The sequence below is a fragment of the Otolemur garnettii genome, unplaced genomic scaffold (assembly GCF_000181295.1).
Source record: "Otolemur garnettii isolate 467f Iridium unplaced genomic scaffold, OtoGar3 scaffold00160, whole genome shotgun sequence".
In the NCBI taxonomy this organism is placed as follows: Eukaryota; Metazoa; Chordata; class Mammalia; order Primates; family Galagidae; genus Otolemur; species Otolemur garnettii.
In genome coordinates this window covers 1,457,863-1,474,958 of record NW_003852555.1, presented here as the reverse complement: position 1 = coordinate 1,474,958, position 17,096 = coordinate 1,457,863, and the positions used below count along the sequence as shown (strand labels likewise).

The 17,096-nt window shown below is 39.7% G+C and overlaps 1 protein-coding gene across 5 annotated transcripts in view; it reads right to left on the bottom strand.

Moving 5' to 3' along the window:
- The window catches only part of CSNK1G3 (casein kinase 1 gamma 3), a 94,563-nt gene extending 86,076 nt beyond the window's left edge, over nucleotides 1-8,487 (bottom strand). For all 5 annotated transcript variants that reach the window (XM_012811498.2, XM_012811497.2, XM_012811499.2 and 2 more), the window contains exon 1: nucleotides 8,109-8,487. The gene's annotated coding sequence lies outside the window, so the exon portion shown is untranslated. The remainder of the gene's footprint in view (nucleotides 1-8,108) is intronic.
- Between the last annotated feature and the right edge of the window lie 8,609 nt (nucleotides 8,488-17,096).

Genomic DNA, 17,096 nt, shown 5'->3' with positions numbered 1-17,096 from the left:
GGTCCTACAAAAAATTGCAAAGTAGACAAGATTACTTTATGGCCTCCCACTCCTTGGTCAGAAAGCACACTACACTAGTAATTAGACATGAGAGTTCTACCCATGATGCGTGTGGCTTGAGCATTTCACTCAGCTTTCCCATAATTCATTTCAACTCTAAATGTGATTTGCCCTGTCCTCCCCCATACCCCTACCATCTTCTTTGCTGCTCTCAAGTAAGTAAAAATCATCCCTTCCTCCTGTATCACTAGGAGTCCATCATTCAAAATAAACCATACTTCTTACCCACAAACTCTATTTCCTCAATGTACCAGTGTACATATTCTCCCCTGGGGGCGGGGGGGGGGAACAAAGTAGTCTGATGATATCAAAAGTACAGGCAGTATTTTGGTGAAGAGGGCAGCAACCAAAAAAAAAAAAAAATTAAGCATGTTCATAAGAACAAACTTTTAATTTAAAGTTAAAATAGCATTACAAATTCCATAGGAAAAAAATGTACAATCTTTCAACTTAGATCACCTATTTTATTGACTCAAAACAGTAAATTTTTAAAGAACTGTTTTTAACTCCTAAAATATGAAGACCTGAGCATATTTAAGATAGTAACATGGAACAGCTTTCTAATATTTCATCCATTACATATGCTCAACACTTTAAAGTTCAAAGAGCATTAATATGCATTTTTATTTCCATTCTCAAAAACAAGTAGATAAAGTGGTCTAACATCCATTTCCCCCATTTTCTCCCTTCCCATTGTTTTTTTAAAAATTGTGCTCCCTCTATCATGTAACTCAGGAAGATGAGACCCTATCACCAATAACAGAGGGTATCTCCTGCTTTAGTAGAGACCAATCATGCTAACTTTATTCCCCTCATCGTAACAGGTTATGAAGTATCTGTAACTTAACTCTGGTCAGTAAAATATGAAAAAGTATTCCTGATGGGCTTGTGTACAAGATTTCCTTGACTTTGGGGGTGGGGAAAGAAGAGAAATGCTCTGCTCCTTCCTCTAGCCAATACACATCTCTCTTGGTGTGATCTTACTACCAGTCCCAGGATGAATCCGACACATAGAGGATGTGGAGGCAAGGAAAAGAGGCAGACCAGAGTTCTGAAGTACCAGGTTGGGCCCCACCCACATTACTCCCATACCCAATGTTTCATTTCAGTATCGATTGTATTTTAGCCACTGTAATGTGGTTGATAAGAAACAGCACACTCCATAAACCTCCCCTTTCCCAGCCTGAATCTCCTGCTCTTTCAATTCAAAGTTCCCCTTTCCATTTGGACTGAGCTGGGAAAGAGAGGAGGGTAGCTATTTCTAGGTTATTAAGTATGAAATGTTTAACTTCCTTAAGTACTAAGTTTGATAGCTGATATTTGACACTTCAGTTTGATACTCCTTGGGTTTTTTGTTGTTGTTGTTGGGCTTTTCTTGTTTATTGTGAAGATACATCCTCATTCTTTCAAATAAATGTTTTGTCTTGTAATTATCTTTCAAATTATTTTTCAGAATAATTTTTGTAAAACCACGGATAAGTCAAAAACTTGTGTTATTTGTGAAAATGAGTTCCACCTTGGAACCAATGCAGCATAGACAGCAGTAAGTATCAACGGAGTGTTTGGGGAAGATGTGGCTAATGAATGTGCAGTATGTCAATGGTTTGACAAGCTCCATCCTGGTGACTTTAATCTTGAAAATTAGCCACGTGGGCGACCTGAGACCAAGGTGGATAACGATAAACTGAAAGCTGCAGTGAAAGCAAATCGATCTCAACCTACACGTGAATTAGCAGCAAGCTTTGACGTTACTCTTCCAACAATGTTGGACCATTTGAAACAAATTGGCAAGGTAAAGAAGCTGGATAGAGGGGTTCTGCATGAATTAAATGATCATCAGAAAAGAAATAGTCTGAAAGCTCTTTCTTTGCTGCTACACTGTATTATTACATGTGACCAAAAAACAGATTCTTTTTGACAATCACAAGCATTTATCACAAAGGTTAGATCAAAATGAAGTGCCAAAACAGTCCAAAACAGAACATTCATCAAAAAAACCTAATGGTGTCTGTTTGGTGATCCAGGGCTGGTATTACCCACTACAGCTTCATGAAACCTGGTCCATCCATTACAGGGGACGTTTACTGCAACCAATTGGACTACATGATGAGGATGTTTGTGAGTAAGCGGCAGAGAATCATCAACACAGACACGCTAATCCTTGTGCAAGGCAATGCTAAGGCACAAATGGTGCTGCGCAAACTACAGCTGGACTGGGAAACTCTGTCATCCACCGTATTCACCTGACCTTGCACTAACTGACTGCCACTTCTTCCAGACTTTGGACCACTTCTTGTAAGGAAAAATATTCAATTCTCAACAAGCTGCGGTAAAACGGCTTTCAAGATTTCATAGCCACTCGCCCTCCAGCCTGTTTCGCCACTGCCATTAACAAGCTACCATTAAGATGGCAGACCTGTGTCAATAGTTGAGGCACATACTGCTTCTTGTTTGAGATAGAATAAACCAAACTTTTCATTCAAAATCGGACACTACAGATTCAATGTCCTAGTACAAGCTGTTAGACCAGCATACTCTGCACCAAGCTCAAGTTCTCCTGGTACACATCAAGGGTGTCACATTTCCTTTTTCAACGAATAATCTCCTCTACCAACCACAACCCAGTAGTCCCTACCCCAGCTGACCTGTTGGGATTATAAGGAAGTTCCTCCCTGACCTTTACGCTGTCTAAAATATGAAGTCGGGACCATATCAGAAAATAGATGAGAACCATAGACTGGTCACCTGACTAGGTAATTAAACAATTCAGTCTAAGGAAGAACCTCTGGTAGGTTCAGGAACACCAGAACCTTTCTTTTTTCCAAAGGCTGCTATTAAATAAATCTCTAAGAGATAGATAATATGTAAGAAGACAACTTCTTTAGCATATTATTAACCAACAGTTCTTAAATTAGCTTAAAAAGGTAATTGTTTTTAAAAAATCTATGAACTCTAAATATCTTATTCCAACTAAAATATAAAAATGTGCATTTGTACGACAATCTTATAATATAGGTCCATGGCCTTCAAGTATAAGAGGGTCTATTGAAGGATGTTCAATTTTATGTTTCTTGCAAAAACCAAACCCATAGTACATCACCTATGATTTCCAGTTTCTGTTCCTTAATTATGGGAAGACATTTCACAAACATTTGAAAAGCAATTTTACTGCAGAATCTTTCTAGGTTATTAGGATTATTTTTTTTCCTAATCATTTAAAATTATTTCACCCTCACCTATTTCAACTGTAATTGATGTTGGCTACTTGTTTTCAAAGGAGCCAACTGGTTCTCATAAAAACCCTTTCACCTTCAGACTTCACCAAATGTTTCATTAAACTATGTAATTACAATATTAAGCACAACTACCATTAATAGTTTCTGAGGTACAAACAGAAATGATCCTTAGTAAGTCTACAATAACTGGTCCGAATAAAAAGTTCAAGAGTAAACGAGAGTAGTCTATTGCTAGTAATGTAGCGTGGGCATCAGTCAGTAAATTCTACAGAGAGAATGAAGTTCAGCATTTGTTTTCACAAGCAGGTTTGGCAAAGTCAGGTAAGAGAAATTCTCCCAAGACTCTCTCAATAGTCACTGCCTGTCTGCCCACCAATCAGCCCACCAATAATTCATATATAGCAGCAACTTCTGAAATGAAGAAAGGAGTTATACCGTATCTACTATGTGCCAGGCAATCACATTGCTTGCCACATTGCTTGCCACTTCATATAAATTTTCTCAATTTTGGTGAAGAAAATAATGACAGAGTAACGCCCTTCCTTTTTTTTCTTTTTTCAAAATCAACTATCAGCTAAAGAAAGTAGTTCCAAGTAACATAAAATCATCTAACTAAATGTAACAAAATTTAATATAGTTTCAATCTGACATTGCTACACAAGAAAAAAAAAGCATTACAAATCTATTAATAAAAAGAACATCATGAGATTTTAACTAATTACCACTGAAAGCTATAAAAAATACAGAAATGATTTAGCCATAATGTTCATTAAACTATAACTATGTAATATGTCATTAGTAAAGAAAATGACTTAGTATGCTTTATTTTCCAAACACATAAACATTTCAAGTTCGTTATTAAGAATTCTTTCTCGTAACTAAGAAGATAGGTGGGAAGTGCAAGAGAGAATATCACCAATCACTTACTGTGGTCTAAGAACAAATTAGTATGTACTTTCCTCAAGTTCAATAGTAAGAGGGAACCCCAAAATTTACTGTTTCCAAATCTCAGCTTGAGAAGGGAGCTAGGAAAAGAAAAATGTTTAACAGTGAAATTCACTGTCTCTGAAAGTTATCTATCCCCACATGTATCTCTCTTAATCTATATATTCTGAGTAGTTCAGAGGCCCTCCAAAATCAATTCACATTAACAGACAATACACATTTGGTTTCCACACATTAAGAATCCCAAGTATGATCCTGCAGATCAGTACAAAGAGGGTGCTGTGAGGGAGCTTAAGTTACCAGAATCATACTGTTTGCTATGTAGGCTCCCTACCATTACAGAAAGATAACCTCAAAACTGCCACTTCCAAAGAGATTACATCTTGAAGAACCAACACTGGACACATACTAACAATATTAATTAATCCCACTAAATGCTAACTGCTTGAAAAAAGATGAAAGGATGATGAATATGGATCCTTGGTGGTATTAAGACTTGGAAGTCAGAAAAAAAAAAATTGAGCAAATATGCACTCTGCTACTTCCAAGATTTATCTTCACAGTTCACTTAAACTCTACTGCTTCCTGCTCTCAAAAAAGATGACAGCAAGAACTCATAGAACTGTCTTAACAGCATCACTTATGGCCTCTATACAAAGGAGGCACTTAATAAATTATAACAAGTATTGTTACTGAGAGGTTGAAGGTAACACAAATTTACTTACAACATAAGTCCTTTCTCAATGCTAGGAAGGAAATGCAAAACCATCAAACAACTTGGACCTTCTCTGTAACATGATCCCACATGCACTTAAAGACAGGTGTTGTGAAGGAGATGTTCTGCAAAGTACTCCAGATAATGATTAGGTTTGGAGTTAGATTATTTTAGGGTCATCTAATATTTAAGATTGACCAAAAACCTCACACATATTTATCTGGAACTGTGGAAGTTTTGCATTTTATCATCCCACTGTTACAGTCAGTTCTCTATATACATGCAAATTATTTACATTTCACCATAGCAAAATTCACTTATTAACAGTAATATAAACTACTCCATGACCTATATTTTGTTTTATTATTTAATATTTAAGCATTCCCTCCATTTAGTTTATACATCCTTTCCAGAGCCCCTTGAAACTGAACAACTAAACAAAACTTGTCTCACTCTGAAAAAAAAATCTAAATCAGTAACTACATCAGAATATGTCTACTTGCAGCATGAAAGGGATTATAGGATGGATCAGAGGGGACACAGAAAAGTAACTAGAGAGCTTCTCATTTCTTCTGAGTCACATTTTTACAGTGTGGATTTATTTCATGTATAACCAATTACCAGATTACCAGACACACCCATATTCAAATGCAAATAAAGAAATATAACAAAGCTATGTATAAACTGGTTTGGATTATATATTTTTCTGCTTTCTTTTAGAAGTACAAATGACAGCAAATTGACTATTTTGTTATAATCTGCTTCCTTAAACTTACTATCCTTATTTGTCTACCTACTATCAGCATAGGATCTATATATACTTGGACCTTCACACCTCAAACTAATTTCTAAATGCAACACATTCTGGACGTCATGGCCTGACCTCCACCTTCTTTGATAACTTCTCCTCCACAAAGAGATTCTGGCACAGCAGCCTTAAGTCCAGTTCAACATGCCCTATAACATCCAACCACATGCCTATGCTCAGGCTATTCCCTTCACCTAGAAAACTAGCCCCCCTACCCTCAATTTACCTGTTAAAATATTTTAAGGCCCAGATGGAATATTATCAGCTCTACACTCATTCATAACTCTCCAGCCAAAAATTAACATCTTTCACAAACACACCTCATGCTTCTTTGCACCTCTAATAAATCCCACAGGAATCTTGTCCTGAATTATTTTTGTTCATGTCTGCTTCTCCCTAGAGGGCAAATACTGGGTCTCATTCATGTTCACATTCTACCCACTGTTCCATTCTCATTACATAGTAAAGGTCCAGGTTGGATTAAACCATTCCTTGATTCTAAGTCCTTTATTTGGAAGATTTTGTTAACATATTATGAATGCTTGTGAATTTAATAATGAAAATATCTGTAAGTATATAATGCATAATTTTAAGCTGATGAATGGCTGAGGTCAATGAGTACAGTAAATCCTCAGTAAAGATAATTTCTCAAGACTCCCCCCTAAGAAGTCTCATTCATATCAACATTAAAATTAACTTTTCTCTCCCCCTTTCTAATTTAAACTACTTCTACATGATGTATATCCAGAAATGCAAGCTAACTTAAAGCAGAAGTATCTGTACATTCTGCTAAGAATCTATGCCAAAGCCACGCAATGTATTTGATAGTGTCCTTCATCCAGGGCCCATAAATATAATTTTCATCTTTTGTACAATTATAAAGGCTAACATATACAAAATATGAAGATAATTTATCTATGCTCAGGATATAGCTGATGCAAAGTTTGGAAATAATTATAAAGTGCAGTAAGCACATCTACAAAAGAAGGAAATAGAGAAAGACTGTCACAAACCAAATGATTTTTTGATGGAAATTTTTTTTCTTAAACTGCTGTTACATCTAATTCTAAATTATTCTTTTAATTTTGTAGTATTTTTCTTCAAGTTTATTTACCTACAAGGAAAGCCAATATTCTTCACAGAAAGATACAAAACTTTAAAAAGTAAGGTTTTTTTAATTTTAAAACATCTCCCATCTAATATATAGATCAACATCTCTTACTCTATGTGGGCAATCAGCATTTGTATCAGAAGAAGTAACTTAAAAAGTACAAACTAATAAAAATAGGTAAGCCTTCAGTTTTCTAGTTTTTAAAGCAGACTAGAAGTTCTAACACAGAAGGTTTAAGAGACCAGTGACTGACCAGTCTAAGTACTGGTCACAACACAGTTAAAACTAATTCACAGTGTAGCAACAGTAGCTATCTCCCACACAGACTAACTCTCTCTCCCACTTGAACTTTTCCTCCTTGTTTGAAACACGAGGTGGGAGAAACTCTAATGATCATGCCACAGGCCTATCTCCCCGCTTCCCCCACGAGCACACACATCTCCATCACCACTCTGGGGAAATGAAATGTGGGGGCTGCGGACCAAGAGAACCGACGCTTCTATGTGTCACTTCCCCTGCATGTGGCAAACAAACAAACCGGCACCGTAACAGTAACCCTCACAGCAATTTTGTTACCTCCGAATAATGCTGTGATTAAGTTTCGAGCTAAGTCAAAGCTCTATCAAATAAGCAAATCCCTGCCCCCCCCCGCCCCTTAAAACAAACACTCCAACGGGAAGTTTATTCCTGAACTGAATGCTGGCCCCAGTCACCTCCTTCCAGCAGACCTATGCCTCCTTCCTGCCCAAAGCCCCTACTACGAAGGTAATTGTCTAGACACAATCAAGGAGGGAAATGGGCTGCACTCTTCACCTCAAAACCCTCCTGAACGCAGCCCTCGCCTTTGCCCAGCTCGCCCACCTCCCTCGCGTTCCCATTCGCGCCGCACCTCTCGGGCAACTTTTGCACCCAGCCCCGCTCGGCGTCCGCGGCCCCTCCAGTCCCCCGAGCCCTCCGCGCCCTCTACCTCAGATCGCGGCCCCTCCTGCCCCTCGAGCCCTCGAGCCCTCGGCGCCCTCTACCTCCGACCGCGGCTCCCTCCGAGCCGCCAGCCCGGGTCCTCGCCCGCCCCTCCCCCGAGAACGCCGCCCCCGCCGCACCCCACCCCACCCCACCCAGCCCGGGACCCCAGCCCACCCAGCCCCACCCGGGAAGGAGGTAGCCGCGGCCGCGCTCAGCCTGCCGCTGGGCCGGGGCCGGCCGGACGAGCACCGACGCGCAGGGGGGTTTTACCTCTGAGGCGCGGTCGCCAGCAGCGGGTCGGTCCCGGGCGCGGGCGGCGCCCCCAGGTCCGTCAGTCAGCGGCGGCGGGGGCAGCAGCGGCGGCACCACATCACACGCGCCGGCGGCCGGAGCAGCACTGCGAGCCACGCAGGGAGGGAGCGAGCGAGGTAGGGGGAAAGGAACGAGTGAGGGAGGTAACGCAGCTCGGATCGGACTGGGTCCCCGCACTACTGCCGGTGCCTCCTACCGCCACCGCTGGCCGGAGAGTCGCCGCCCGAGCCGCTGCTGTCGCCACCGATGCAGCCGGGAATGAATGCACAGCGGTGCCTCGCTTATCCGGAGGTCAAACATCCTTCTGCCTCGGGCATCCGGATCGACGCCGGACCCGGAAGTGAACACATGGAAAAAAAATAGAAAAGGAAAGCGTCTCTCTAGTGGCGGCGGGCCCCCAGCCGCCCGCATCGGCGAAAAGAGCCGAGTGGGGCCGAAGGTTACAGCGACTTGCTCGGATTGGTCAGATTGCCGACCGGAAAAAAGGCAGCGTGCTCATTGGCTAGCAAAGCACGTAAATACCAAGCCACGCCCTTCCCCACCTTAGTGCTAGCAGTGAGTGGGAGAGTGCGGAGTGTGTGTGGATGCAAGTATGTTCTCTGGTGGAGACCGCGGAAGAAGAGGCTTAGCAAGGTCCACAGTGAGAACGGGAAGAAAATGCTCCCGTGGTTTAGGAGCGCTACTAAGAATTAAGGGAGCAAAGATCGTTAAGAGTGCGGTTGGACCAAGTCAAGGTGCTGAGGCTTTCCCTATTGTGCTGAGCATAGCCCTCCAGGTTCTGAAAAATCTCAGGGCCTGTCTCGAGGGTATGACATCACTGGATTGACATTCACCCCCCGACTCCCGCTTTCTAACCCCAGTGTTACATCAGGGATTCTTGGTTCCAACTTCTTGGAAATATGAATTGTGGCTCGTATTTGCATCTCCTTTTCTGTCTATGAAGAATTCTGCTTGTGGGCTCAAGTAATCCTCTGAACTAAATAGTGTGACAGATACTATCTTCAGTTTTTCAAATGAAACTCCTGAAGTTCCCAGAAGCTGAACATCACTCACGTCATCAAGTTGTAGAACACAAACTGGAATTGATGTTTTCTGACTTTTCTTTCCAGTACACTCTGCCCAGATAGAAAGAGCAGATTACAATTTTTCCTCTGTCCCTCTTGCGGTTGGTTAACCACAATGGAGATAAGTCATTTTGGAAGACCTCTATGGAAATTGACCCACCATGAAGGCAATGTAGAGGATTCCGAAACTATAAATCTGTAATTGTTATTTTTAATATTACTTATGTCCAAAGTCTTTTCAAAAGTTAGGCATTACAGTGTGCATAAAGAAAAACTATAGGGACGGCCCCTGTGGCTCAGTGGGTAGGGCGCCGGCCCCATATACCAGGGGTGACAGGTTCGAACCCAGCCCTGGCCAAACTGCAACAAAAAATAGCCAGGCGTTGTGTCGGGCGCCTGTAGGCCCAGCTACTCGGGAAGCTGAGGCAAGAGAATCTCCTAAGCCCAGGAGTTGGAGGTTGCTGTGAGCTGTGACACCACAGCATTCTACCAAGGGCAACAAAGTGAAACTGTCTCAAAAAGAAAAACTATAACTTAATGCTATTTTCGAATGTTCATTGTTATCAAACATTTTTATATTCTTGATATACTCACTATTATCAAGAAACTTGTATATCTCTATCAGTTCCTCTTTCTGTCTGTCACTCAAAACTTAAAAGACTCAAATGAAATGATTGCACTTTAACTTTATTCAGAATTTACCTGATTCTCCTCCTTACCTTGCCAGACTGAAGGTAAGGCTAAGGTGTTACCTTCAGAGGAGTATTTATGTGGAAAGATGGGGTTCTTGTTTTTGTTTTATAATACAACAGTGCCTTTTTAACTCACTTCTCATGCTCTTCCCCAAACTGGAGGTTAAGGCATGGCATCACCAGTCTTAGAGCAGAGATAAGAGCACTGCTTTGCACTTGCCACACCATCCTTCTCTAAGAGACTCAGAAGCAGTTCAGATTTATGCATGCTCATACATGTGAATAACTTGCCTCCTAGACATGTCTCAAAATTTCTCATTAGTACCTAATCGATACTAGACAAGAAACAAAGTTAACCCTAACTCACTAAATGGAAGAGAAATACCTGCAAACAATATTGTCCTCAACTCTCAACAAATATACTTTCTGGCTCAAAAAAACTCAGTACAGATAAAGAACAGCAACCCATCTAAGTATTAATAAACATTTAAGAATTACAAGTATCTAAGCATATGATCAACTCACCTTTTAAAATTAGAAATAAAAGGGAAAAAATGTTTACTTTTTTAATACATCAGTAAAGATTTTTTTTGTTCAGATTTGGCCTAGAAATTTCTATAGATTAAAATTGGCAAAACCAGATGCAGTGGCATATGCCTATAGTCCCACCTACCTGGAGGCTTACCCAAGAGAATCTCTTGAGCCCAGGAGGTAGAGTCAATCTAGGCCTTGTAGCAAGACTCCATCTCCAAAAAAAAAAAAGTGGCAAACAATGTAGGCAGGAACCAATGAAATTTTCAGGTCCTTCTCTTAACTTAGTAAGAAAAAAAGATGGCAATTTGAAAATAGCTTAGACTAATGAAAAAAAAAAGCCAACCCCCAAGCATCTTGATCAACTCTTTATTTTATAGCAAGATATTTCAACATAAGCAGACAGATCATAATTTTTCATCAGTGATATTATAGTAAGTTTATTTCTCGCATCATCTTATTTTTCCTAGCACTGCCATTCTTCAGTATTTAATTTCTATTAATTTTTTTTATGATTAGAGCATAAATTTATGCATTAGTACTGTCACAAGATCCTAGTACAGTGGAAACTTTAATGTATCAAATTTCTCTTTTGCCAAAAGCTTCTTTTCATGTCTTACACTTTGTTTGAGATTGAGAATGGAACACAGATTTTGTGGAAAATAAAGCTGGTCCTTTTCCTTTCTTTGTAAGCAGTAAAACTTCAAGTGGGAAAAAGACTGACATAAAACAATTTGATCTGGGTTTTAAACGAGAAATTATGAAATTAATATGCTTACTAAAACTTTTCAAAATAAAAACAGATGAAACCTTGGTTTATTTCTTCCAAATGTTTTCTTTAGTGGTAGTATAAACTTAGAATAGTGATACACTGGATGACATAGGGTAAAGCCTGAAGCATTACAAACTATACTTAATTCTTTATTTTTCAATATTATTTTTAAGCTAAAGTACCTGAAGGAAAGATAGAATTAAGAAAAAGTAAATGGTGAAGTAGAAAACGGAAGGATATATAATAAGACATGGTAACAGTAGCCGGGCTGGCTGCAGAGCCGCATATTTTTCTAAGACCAGGAAAATAACTTCTTCTCCAGTCAAGCCTACAGTCAAGGGGGAGAGTCAGGAAGGATTCTGGAGAAAAGCCAATCACATACAGCAGCGAGATCGGGTTTGTGAGAAACTATCATTTAGCAACCTTTCTTTCAGATTGTTAGATGAGTACATCTAGAGTCAAGAATCTGGTTTCTACTGACCTTAGAAGAGTGATTTTAAGTATTTTGTAAATGGAAAATAAATGTGCAAGAGTCACAAAACTTTTCTGAAAGACTTTACTATATTGAATAATAATAATGTTTAACTGCAGAAACGTTTCATGATGTCATATTATTTAGGCCTCCTGGTCTCGAGAGCTCTGGATTAGAGGTAGACGTCAAGGTGTCCACTCCCCTATCCTCTGATGTTTTCCCGATCTATAGCACTGGATTTCTCCTTTGCTTTCCTTTCACAATAGAAACTGTAGCCTTCCTCAAACCCCTGTTCAATGTGAAGAAGGTTTAAGCTTCACTGGGAAAGTTTTCAGTACTCCCGGTTCTGACTAGATCATGACGTAGTGTCCTGTCATAATGAATTATCCTCAAATGCTAACCTTCTGCAAACATCACCCTCAGACTAGGATCACTACATCCCTCCGCTGAAGAGGACTACACTGGTGCCAAAGCTTGTCTGTGCCATGTCTGAACTTCTAGTGCCCTTTGGACAGTGAACAGGGGTCTGCCTTGTGGTGGTCAGTCCTTTTGTCTAGTCATGGATCTTTGGTCTCTATCATAGTTGGTCATGTCTGATCTTAACTTCATCCTTCTCTTCACCGGCTCTTACTAAATGCCTGACATGTATTCAACCTCCCACCTACTATTAAGGTATTGATGCCATTTCTGACTGTACAAAATCACAAAGTTAAAGTTGATGTGAGAAGTTTCACTAAGTTTCACCTTAGTTATAAAACCCTTGTGTCCATTTAGTTCTCATTCTACTTTTACTATAATTAGGATTATACCACCTTCAATTTCCTTCTGTATTCCTTGCAACAAGCTATTTAAGTACGTGGGTCGTTACAAAAGTTCTGCTATACTTTGCGCCTCAGCGCATCTGTAAAATGAGACAGTACTATCCATAGCATATTGATAACAGAAGGATTAAATGCAGCAATAGATCTGCAATGTACCCACCACGGGGCCTGGCATATAGTAAGTACTAAGTAAATGACTGTTATAAGATACCACACGGCCCCTAGGAACCTACATTCTCTAATCTAACATGAACAGTAATCAGAAGCTGAAAATATCCAATTCCAAGCTGGGTCCTAGCATTAAGGGTCTAAAAATAAAACTGGATTTGTGGTCCTGAGGAAAACATTATTTGAAATTGCTCTGAGCCCTTTTCTTTTTTCTTTTTTCTTTTTTACTAAGTATACATGGACATTTATGGTAATTGGCTGCCCAATTTAAATTGCTCTCAGATTTTCTTTTGGTGGATTTTCTCTATCTCCCTTTTTTCAGTGGCCAGAAGCTCTGTCTTCCAGTAGATGTGATACCAGGTGGGAGTCATTTTGCCTAAGCAACGCCAATTGGTTGCTCTCTCCCTAGATTTGAATCTTAATCCGAGGCACACGGAAACTGAAAATGATGAGAATGGACTCCATCCCCAGACCAGAACCCTGACTGCTCAGTTCCTGACAGAGAGCAGTGGCTGTGACCCTACTTCCAGCCTCCCAAGCATTCTGGAGTCTGCCTAGACCAGGTGTCCCAGCTTCTGTAGATTCTGGGAGACCTCCCCAATTCTTTCACTAAGTTCTGTTTTACTTGCATTACTGAGTATATTTCGATTGTTTGCAGCTGAAAAATCCTGATCACTAGCTTTTCATTCCTGGCTTTGATTATTATTATTATTGCTCACCTCTCTCTCTCTTACAAGTATGCTTCTCTTGCACAGTCTGCCCCTGTGTCCACTGAGTTCAAAGCTGTTGTTCACCCCTGCTCCATTTCTTTGGCTTCACTCTAACATAATCTCTGACTGTCTCACTGTTGTTATGAGGCTCCCTGGCTTCAGGCTTGTGTTCTCCTAATTGACAAAGCTGGCCACACCCTGCCAAAGCTTTGTATTTAAGGGCAGCTGCCTCCTGTCACCAGGCAGCCCTACCTCAGCTTCTTGTTGAAACCCCGCCAATTGCAGACCTAACCCTCTGGACTGTGACTAAATGCTTTGTGTTCTGCCAGTAGGGTGACCTGATCTAAGTAAGAGCCAATTTCAACCAAATGCTAATACTTGTTCTTTCTAGAACTGTTACTGTAGTGTATATCAGCGTATATTTTTCAACTTATAATAATAATAACCAATATAATCCTGTATTTCATTTCCTGTATATACATTATATATACTCTTCTGAGCTTATTGCCTTAGATCAACAAAGAGAAATCAACTTTGTCTCTTTCCAGTAAAAAAAAAATAGGAGGTTATAAAGTTGCTATAGCTAATCGGGCACTTGGTAATGGGGTAGCACTTTTTTTTTTTTTCAAGCTGCCTAATCAACACAGTCCTGCTTTTAGAATATTAAAGAAAATCTGATGTAAAGCAGCGGTCCCTAGCCTCCTTTTGCAACTGGCACACTCTTTCAAGCGGCTGTGGGGAGTTCTCCCTTTCCCACATACATGCCTTTAAATCAGACATTACTATCTCACTGGAATCTGTTAGGGTTCCTGTTGAACAGGCTACTCTGAGAGTCATAATCAAGGTTGCAAAAAGGAAGCTGGCTTTAGAAATCATGTCCACATATCAAAAAACCCAATTACATATGATTAAGTGAGGGTAAATATTAATTTTCATTAAACTCAACAGATTAAAATACTGCTCAAAACAATAAAAATAATATGTAACAGATGCTAGGATTATGGCTGATAAATAAAGGAAAAGAATGGTGATTTTTATCCTGTATACACAATGATTTTTTAAAAGATCGTAATTTTGAGTGAATTTAAAATGTAATTGGTATATTCCCGGTAAGATATATCATAAGGACAAAAAAAATTGCCAAAAACATTTTTGACGCTTGTGTTGTTAGTCATGTTGATATTATTTTTCTGATACTCTTATGGCATAATGTGGGATAAAGTAAAATGAGTGATTATGATATATTCCAATTCTGCTATTCCCGATGTTGATAACAAATGAAAAGAGAGCCCAACTAACAGCCTATAGTCCTAAAATTAAATCAGAAGTATTATCATGAACTTAGAGGGTTTGGGGGGGGGCTGGATTTGAACCCACCACCTCCAGCATATCAGGCCAGTGCCTTACTCCTTTGAGCCATAGGCACCGCCCAACTTTGAGTATTTTATACAAATATGTCCTAGTCCAGGTCACTGAAGAGGCCCAGAAGCAAGCTGAACTCGGTCTCAGAGAGTATCTTTAGTCCTCATGCTGCAGACTCCAAATAGCAGAGCCTCTGGAAGAGAGACACGTAGAATATGGTACTATTAGCTTCTTATTGCTGCTGTTGCAAACTACCATAATTTTAATGGCTCAAAACAATAAAAATTTATTATCTTACAGGCCTACAGGTCAGAAGTCCAAAACAGTTCTCAGTGAGCTCAAATTCAGGCATTGGCAGGGCTATGTTACTTCCGGAGGCTCTCGAAGATAATTCATTTGCTTGTGGTTTCCAATTTCTGGAAGCTTCCTGATCTTCCAGCATCACATCATTCTGAATTCTCCATCATTGCATCTGCTCTGGCTCTCACTCTCTTGCCTCCCTCTTTCCCTCACAAGGACTCCTATGATTACACTGAGCCCACCAGGATAATCCAGGATAAGCTCCCTGCCTCAAAATCCTTAATTTAATTTTAATGCATAGTCCCTTTTGTGATGTGAGATAATGTATTCATGGTTTCTGGGGATTAGGATGTGGCCATTTTGGGGGGAAGACCATTATTCTGTTTACTGCAGGTACCAAGTCAAATAGAATGGTTTTAGATTTTAAAAAGGGGGTATGGTCTAACCCCAGTTGTGAGATAAGGACTTAATACCTACAGAAATCACATCTGGCTCTTAGAATAATTATATTAGTATTGCCTGCAAGCCTTGTATAATGATAAATGGGATGAAATAAACCTAACAACTAGTGAATACTTAAGTGAAAATTGTCAGGCATTTCCTAGAAAACATCTCTTAATTATATAGGTAGATGTAATGTTCCCCTTTCCATAACTGAGAAAAGTAAGACTCAGAGAGAGTTAAAGTAGTGTTCAGAGTAAATAACAGAGCTGGGATTTCTATACCAGTATGTCTGACTCCAGAGTCCATGCATTTATGCTCTTTTCATAATGTGGCAGGAGAGATAAATTAGGAGATCCAGGCACATACTTCATACTGAAGATTACCTACTACAGTACCACTCCTCTAGGTTGACCCTGTTTAGCAAAGGAAGAAAGGAAATAAAGGAGGAAAGGAGGAAGAGGCAGAGAGATCCTAAGGCAGTCATTTATACCAAACTGAATTAAGGCAACTGAAAGTATGTACATGGGAGAGCAAAGAAAAGGGACAGCCTGAAGGAAAACTCAAAAAGCCTTGTTTTAAGCATAGCTTCAAGGATTATAGCACTCACAGTGAACAGCACCAGTCAGAGAATTACTATGGTCTATCATAATACTTTTAAATCAACTCTTATTCCAAATATCAAGACCCCCAAAATGACAGGTTCATTAAGCCAAAGAATTAATATTTACTTGTGTACAATTGGCTTACTTATATCATCGATCCTTTCAGCCATCTAACAGTTCAGACAAATAAGTTTGTAAACTTGCCACCATGCACTTATGTTAATAGCACTGTACAAACAACTCAGTAAAGTTTCATTACCTTAGTATATCAGTGCCTCACAGTTGTGTTTGTGTCAACATATAGTGATGTCTGGCTGAGTTGTGGTCACTATCATTGATGTGTATTTTTGTGTGCCATCAAGAATGTCAGAGCTTGAATAGAGCAGCAAACAAACATTTGTAAATTTCTTGCTGAACTTGGCAACAGTGGACATAAAATCAGTGACATGTTTGCTGAAGTTTATGGGGATAATACCCTGAAGAAAATGGCAATGTACAAATGTATTAAATATTTTTCTGAGGGGAGAGAAAGTGCCAAGTGATGAAGAGAGGGTGGGGTGGCCACTAACAAGCAGAACTGAAGAAAACACTGCAAAAATTCATTGAATTGTGCATCAAAATTGTTGGGTGACTGTGGATAAAGGTAGAAAACTTCCAGCTCCCTCATTCTATTCCCTTTTGGTGAGGCCACATCATTTCTCCTTTGAGAAGATTGTCCTACCCATTGTGTTAGGAAATGTAGGAGACCAGAAGTTAGGAAGCCAAAAACTTGGAAGTATATTAAGATCCCAAGACTTCTTAGTTATTTCTTAGTTTTTCCCTTTTGTAAGCTTTCCCCAAATTAAGACAGAGCTTTCATATGTATTTAAGAGCAGTGGAGATTCTAACAGCTAAAACGTCTGAGGTGCAACTGTGAGAATCAGCTTAAATCTTTGCCAAGTGTAAGAAATGTGCCTAAATTGAATTTTATTGTGGGTTACTAAATCCATGCTCTCAAAAAACAAAAAT